This window comes from Mustelus asterias, unplaced genomic scaffold (assembly GCF_964213995.1).
Source record: "Mustelus asterias unplaced genomic scaffold, sMusAst1.hap1.1 HAP1_SCAFFOLD_2686, whole genome shotgun sequence".
NCBI lineage: Eukaryota > Metazoa > Chordata > Chondrichthyes > Carcharhiniformes > Triakidae > Mustelus > Mustelus asterias.
The window spans coordinates 17,501-25,000 of record NW_027592631.1 but is presented as its reverse complement, the minus strand read 5'-3'; the positions used below and the strand labels follow the sequence as shown (position 1 = coordinate 25,000).

Here is a 7,500-nt window from a genome sequence, read left to right as displayed (position 1 = left end):
CGGGCGTCGCTGCGGGACAGAGGGATCCGGGCGTCGCTGCGGGACAGAGGGATCCGGGCGTCGCTGTGGGACAGAGGGATCCGGGCGTCGCTGTGGGACAGAGGGATTCGGGCGTCGCTGTGGGACAGAGGGATCCGGGTGTCGCTGCGGGGCAGAGGGATCCGGGCGTCACTGCGGGACAGAGGGATCCAGGTGTCGCTGTGGGACAGAGGGATCCGGGCGTCGCTGTGGGACAGAGGGATCTGGGCGTCGCTGTGGGACAGAGGGATCTGGGCGTCACTGTGGGACAGAGGGATCCGGGCGTCACTGCGGGACAGAGGGATCTGGGCGTCGCGGTGGGGCAGAGGGATCCAGGTGTCGCTGTGGGACAGAAGGATCCGGGCGTCGCTGCGGGACAGAGGGATCTGGGCGTCGCTGTGGGACAGAGGGATCCGGGCGTCGCTGTGGGACAGAGGGATCCGGGTGTCGCTGTGGGACAGAGGGATCCGGGCGTCGCTGTGGGACAGAGGGATCCGGGCGTCGCTGTTGGACAGAGGGATCTGGGTGTCGCTGTGGGACAGAGGGACCCGGGTGTCGCTGCGGGACAGAGGGATCCGGGCGTCGCTGTGGGACAGAGGGATCCAGGTGTCGCTGCGGGACAGAGGGATCCGGGCGTCGCTGTGGGACAGAGGGATCCAGGTGTCGCTGCGGGACAGAGGGATCCGGGCGTCGCTGTGGGACAGAGGGATCCGGGCGTCGCTGCGGGACAGAGGGATCCGGGCGTCGCTGTGGGACAGAGGGATCCGGGTGTCGCTGTGGGACAGAGGGATCCGGGTGTCGCTGTGGGACAGAGGGATCCGGGCGTCGCTGTGGGACAGAGGGATCCGGGTGTCCCTGTGGGACAGAGGGATCCGGGCGTCGCTGTGGGACAGAGGGATCCGGGTGTCGCTGTGGGACAGAGGGATCCGGGCGTCGCTGTGGGACAGAGGGATCCGGGTGTCGCTGTGGGACAGAGGGATCCGGGTGTCGCTGTGGGACAGAGGGATCCGGGCGTCACTGCGGGACAGAGGGATCCGGGCGTCGCTGTGGGACAGAGGGATCCAGGTGTCACTGCGGGACAGAGGGATCCGGACGTCGCTGTGGGACAGAGGGATTCTGGCGTCGCTGCGGGACAGAGGGATCCGGGCGTCACTGTGGGACAGAGGAATCCGGGCGTCGCTGCAGGACAGAGGGATCCGGGCGTCGCTGTGGGACAGAGGGATCCGGGCGTCGCTGTGGGACAGAGGGATCCAGGTGTCGCTGAGGGACAGAGGGATCCGGGCGTCGCTGTGGGACAGAGGGATCCGGGCGTCGCTGTGGGACAGAGGGATTCTGGCGTCGCTGCGGGACAGAGGGATCCGGGCGTCGCTGTGGGACAGAGGGATCCGGGCGTCGCTGTGGGACAGAGGGATTCTGGCGTCGCTGCGGGACAGAGGGATCCGGGCGTCGCTGTGGGACAGAGGGATTCTGGCGTCGCTGTGGGACAGAGGGATTCTGGCGTCGCTGTGGGACAGAGGGATCCGGGCGTCGCTGTGGGACAGAGGGATTCTGGCGTCGCTGTGGGACTGAGGGATCTGGGCATCGCTGCGGGACAGAGGGATCCGGGCGTCGCTGTGGGACAGAGGGATTAGGGCGTCGCTGTGGGACAGAGGGATCCGGGCGTCGCTGCGGGACAGAGGGATCCGGGCGTCGCTGCGGGACAGAGGGATCCGGGCGTCGCTGTGGGACAGAGGGATCCGGGCGTCGCTGCGGGACAGAGGGATCCGGGCGTCGCTGCGGGACAGAGGGATCCGGGCGTCGCTGTGGGACAGAGGGATCCGGGCGTTGCTGCAGGACAGAGGGATCCGGGCGTCGCTGCGGGACAGAGGGATCCGGGCGTCGCTGTGGGACAGAGGGAGCCGGGCGTCGCTGCGGGACAGAGGGATCCGGGCGTCGCTGCGGGACAGAGGGATCCGGGCGTCGCTATGGGACAGAGGGATCCGGGCGTCGCTGCGGGACAGAGGGATCCGGGCGTCGCTGCGGGACAGAGGGATCCGGGTGTCGCTGTGGGACAGAGGGATCCGGGCGTCACTGTGGGACAGAGGGATCCGGGCGTCACTGTGTGACAGAGGGATCCGGGCGTCGCTGTGGGACAGAGGGATCCGGGCGTCGCTTTGGGACAGAGGGATCTGGGCGTCGCTGCGGGACAGAGGGATCTGGGCGTCGCTGTGGGACAGAGGGATCCGCGCGTCGCTGTGGGACATAGGGATCCGGGGATTGATACCAGATTATGCGGAGAGGGTGGGGCAGTGGGATTAGTTTGGGGATTGATACAGGGCTATGGGGAGAGAGCGGGGCAGTGGGATTATTTTGGGGATTGATACAGGGCTATGGGGAGAGAGCGAGACAGTGGGATTAGTTTGGGGATTGATCCAGGGCTATGGGGAGAGAGCGGGACAGTGGGATTAGTTTGGGGATTGATACAGGGCTATGGGGAGAGAGCGGGGCAGTGGGATTAGTTTGGGGATTGATACAGGGCTATGGGGAGAGAGCGGGGCAGTGGGATTAGTTTGGGATTGATACAGGGCTATGGGGAGAGAGCGGGGCAGTGGGATTAGTTTGGGGATTGATACAGGGCTATGGGGAGAGAGTGGGGCAGTGGGATTAGTTTGGGAATTGATACAGGGCTATGGGGAGAGCGCGGGGCAGTGGGATTAGTTTGGGGATTGATACAGGGCTATGGGGAGAGAGCGGGGCAGTGGGATTAGTTTGGGGATTGATACAGGGCTATGGGTAGAGAGCAGGGCAGTGGGATTAGTTTGGGGATTGATACAGGGCTATGGGGAGAGAGCGGGGCAGTGGGATTAGTTTGGGATTGATACAGGACTATGGGGAGAGAGCGGGGCAGTGGGATTAGTTTGGGGATTGATACAGGGCTATGGGGAGAGAGCGGGGCAGTGGGATTAGTTTGGGATTAATACAGGGCTATGGGGAGAGAGCGGGGCAGTGGGATTAGTTTGGGGGTTGATACAGGGCTATGGGGAGAGAGTGGGGCAGTGGGATTAGTTTGGGGATTGATACAGGGCTATGGGGAGAGAGCAGGGCAGTGGGATTAGTTTAGGATTGATACAGGGCTATGGGGAGAGAGTGGGGCAGTGGGATTAATTTGGGGATTGATACAGGGCTATGGGGAGGGAGCGGGGCAGTGGGATTAGTTTGGAGATTGATACAGGGCTATGGGGAGGGAGCGGGGCAGTGGGATTAGTTTGGGGATTGATACAGGGCTATGGGGAGAGAGCGTGGCAGTGGGATTAGTCTGGGGATTGATACAGGGCTATGGGGAGAGAGTGGGGCAGTGTGATTAATTTGGGGATTGATACAGGGCTATGGGGAGGGAGCGGGTCAGTGGGATTAGTTTGGGGATTGATACAGGGCTATGGGGAGGGAGCGGGGCAGTAGGATTAGTTTGGGCATTGATACAGGGCTATGGGGAGAGAGCGGGGCAGTGGGATTAGTTTGGGGATTGATACAGGGCTATGAGGAGAGAGCGGGGCAGTGGGATTAGTTTGGGGATTCCGGGCTATGGGGAGAGAGTGGGGCAGTGGGATTAGTTTGGGGATTCCGGGCTATGGGGAGAGAGCGGGGCAGTGGGATTAGTTTGGGGATTGATACAGGGCTATGGGGAGAGAGCAGGGCAGTGGGATTAATCTGGGGATTGATACAGGGCTATGGGGAGGGAGTGGGGCAGTGGGATTAGTTTGGGGATTGATACAGGGCTATGGGGAGAGAGCAGGGCAGTGGGATTAGTTTGGGGATTGATACAGGGCTATGGGGAGAGAGTGGGGCAGTAGGATTAGTCTGGGGATTGATACAGGGCTATGGGGAGAGAGTGGGGCAGTGGGATTAATTTGGGGATTGATACAGGGCTATGGGGAGGGAGCGGGGCAGTGGGATTAGTTTGGAGATTGATACAGGGCTATGGGGAGGGAGCGGGGCAGTGGGATTAGCTTGGGGATTGATACAGGGCTATGGGGAGAGAGCGGGGCAGTGGGATTAGTCTGGGGATTGATACAGGGCTATGGGGAGAGAGTGGGGCAGTGGGATTAATTTGGGGATTGATACAGGGCTATGGGGAGAGAGCGGGGCAGTGGGATTAGTTTGGGGATTGATACAGGGCTATGGGGAGAGAGTGGGGCAGTGGGATTAGTTTGGGGATTGATACAGGGCTATGGGGAGAGAGCGGGGCAGTGGGATTAGTTTGGGGATTGATACAGGGCTATGGGTAGAGAGCGGGGCAGTGGGATTAGTTTGGGGATTGATACAGGGCTATGGGGAGAGAGCGGGGCAGTGTGATTAGTTTGGGGATTGATACAGAGCGATGGGGAGAGAGCGGGGCAGTGGGATTAGTTTGGGGATTGATACAGGGCTATGGGTAGAGAGCGGGGCAGTGGGATTAGTTTGGGGATTGATACAGGGCTATGGGGAGAGAGCGGGGCAGTGGGATTAGTTTGGGATTGATACAGGGCTATGGGGAGAGAGCGGGGCAGTGGGATTAGTTTGGGGATTGATACAGGGCTATGGGGAGAGAGTGGGGCAGTGGGATTAGTTTGGGGATTGATACAGGGCTATGGGGAGAGCGCGGGGCAGTGGGATTAGTTTGGGGATTGATACAGGGCTATGGGGAGAGAGCGGGGCAGTGGGATTAGTTTGGGGGTTGATACAGGGCTATGGGGAGAGAGTGGGGCAGTGGGATTAGTTTGGGGATTGATACAGGGCTATGGGGAGAGAGCAGGGCAGTGGGATTAGTTTGGGGATTGATACAGGGCTATGGGGAGAGAGTGGGGCAGTGGGATTAGTCTGGGGATTGATACAGGGCTATGGGGAGAGAGTGGGGCAGTGGGATTAATTTGGGGATTGATACAGGGCTATGGGGAGGGAGCGGGGCAGTGGGATTAGTTTGGAGATTGATACAGGGCTATGGGGAGGGAGCGGGGCAGTGGGATTAGTTTGGGGATTGATACAGGGCTATGGGGAGAGAGCGGGGCAGTGGGATTAGTCTGGGGATTGATACAGGGCTATGGGGAGAGAGTGGGGCAGTGGGATTAATTTGGGGATTGATACAGGGCTATGGGGAGGGAGCGGGGCAGTGGGATTAGTTTGGGGATTGATACAGGGCTATGGGGAGAGAGCAGGGCAGTGGGATTAGTTTGGGGATTGATACAGGGCTATGGGGAGAGAGCGGGGCAGTGGGATTAGTTTGGGGATTGATACAGGGCTATGGGGAGAGAGCGGGGCAGTGGGATTAGTTTGGGGATTGATACAGGGCTATGGGGAGAGAGTGGGGCAGTGGGATTAATTTGGGGATTGATACAGGGCTCTGGGGAGGGAGCGGGGCAGTGGGATTAGTTTGGAGATTGATACAGGGCTATGGGGAGGGAGCGGGGCAGTGGGATTAGTTTGGGGATTGATACAGGGCTATGGGGAGAGAGCGGGGCAGTGGGATTAGTCTGGGGATTGATACAGGGCTATGGGGAGAGAGTGGGGCAGTGGGATTAATTTGGGGATTGATACAGGGCTATGGGGAGGGAGCGGGGCAGTGGGATTAGTTTGGGGATTGATACAGGGCTATGGGGAGAGAGCGGGGCAGTGGGATTAGTTTGGGGATTGATACAGGGCTATGAGGAGAGAGCGGGGCAGTGGGATTAGTTTGGGGATTCCGGGCTATGGGGAGAGAGTGGGGCAGTGGGATTAGTTTGGGGATTCCGGGCTATGGGGAGAGAGCGGGGCAGTGAGATTAGTTTGGGGATTGATACAGGGCTATGGGGAGAGAGCGGGGCAGTGGGATTAGTTTGGGGATTGATACAGGGCTATGAGGAGAGAGCGGGGCAGTGGGATTAGTTTGGGGATTCCGGGCTATGGGGAGAGAGCGGGGCAGTGGGATTAGTTTGAGGATTGATACAGGGCTATGGGGAGAGAGCGGGGCAGTGGGATTAGTTTGGGGATTGATACAGGGCTATGGGGAGAGAGCAGGGCAGTGGGATTAATCTGGGGATTGATACAGGGCTATGGGGAGGGAGTGGGGCAGTGGGATTAGTTTGGGGATTGATACAGGGCTATGGGGAGGGAGTGGGGCAGTGGGATTAGTTTGGGGATTCCGGGCTATGGGGAGAGAGCGGGGCAGTGGGATTAGTTTGGGATTGATACAGGGCTATGGGGAGAGAGCGGGGCAGTGGGAATAGTTTGGGGATTGATACAGGGCTATGGGGAGAGAGTGGGGCAGTGGGATTAGTTTGGGGATTGATACAGGGCTATGGGGAGAGCGCGGGGCAGTGGGATTAGTTTGGGTATTGATACAGGGCTATGGGGAGAGAGCGGGGCAGTGGGATTAGTTTGGGGATTGATACAGGGCTATGGGGAGTGAGCGGGGCAGTGGGATTAGTTTGGGGATTGATACAGGGCTATGGGGAGAGAGTGGGCAGTGGGATTAGTTTGGGGATTGATACAGGGCTATGGGGAGAGAGTGGGCAGTGGGATTAGTTTGGGGGTTGACACAGGGCTATAGGGAGAGAGCGGGGCAGTGGGGTTAGTTTGGGGATTGATACAGGGCTATGGGGAGAGAGCGGGGCAGTGGGATTAGTTTGGGGATTCTGGGCTATGGGGAGAGAGCGGGGCAGTGGGATTAGTTTGGGGATTGATACAGGGCTATGGGGAGAGAGCGGGGCAGGGGGATTAGTTTGGGGATTGATACAAGGCTATGGGGAGAGAGCGGGGCAGTGGGATTAGTGTGGGGATTCTGGGCTATGGGGAGAGAGCGGGGCAGTGGGATTAGTTTGGGGATTGATTCCGGGCTATGGGTAGAGAGCGGGGCAGTGGGATTAGTTTGGGGATTGATTCCGGGCTATGGGGAGAGAGCGGGGCAGTGGGATTAGTTTGGGGATTGATTCCGGGCTGTGGGGAGAGAGCGGGGCAGTGGGATTAGTTTGGGATTGATACAGGGCTATGGGGAGAGCGCGGGGCAGTGGGATTAGTTTGGGGATTCTGGGCTATGGGGAGAGAGCGGGGCAGTGGGATTAGTTTGGGGATTGATACAGGGCTGTGGGAGAGAGCGGGGCAGTGGGATTAGTTTGGGGATTCCGGGCTATGGGGAGAGAGTGGGGCAGTGGGATTAGTTTGGGGATTGATACAGGGCTATGGGGAGAGAGCGGGGCAGTGGGATTAGTTTGGGGATTGATACAGGGCTATGGGGAGAGAGCGGGGCAGTGGGATTAGTGTGGGGATTCTGGGCTATGGGGAGAGAGCGGGGCAGTGGGATTAGTGTGGGGATTCTGGGCTATGGGGAGAGAGCGGGGCAGTGGGATTAGTTTGGGGATTGATACAGGGCTATGGGGAGAGAGCGGGGCAGTGGGATTAGTGTGGGGATTCTGGGCTATGGGGAGAGAGCGGGGCAGTGGGATTAGTGTGGGGATTCTGGGCTATGGGGAGAGAGGGGACAGACGGGCACAC

General features: G+C 59.9%; 1 protein-coding gene across 1 annotated transcript in view; it reads left to right on the top strand.

Moving 5' to 3' along the window:
• LOC144489933 (matrix metalloproteinase-25-like) overlaps window positions 1-7,500 on the top strand; it is a gene marked incomplete at its 3' end in the record, with an annotated part of 16,041 nt that overhangs the window by 2,605 nt on the left and 5,936 nt on the right. The window lies entirely within an intron of this gene.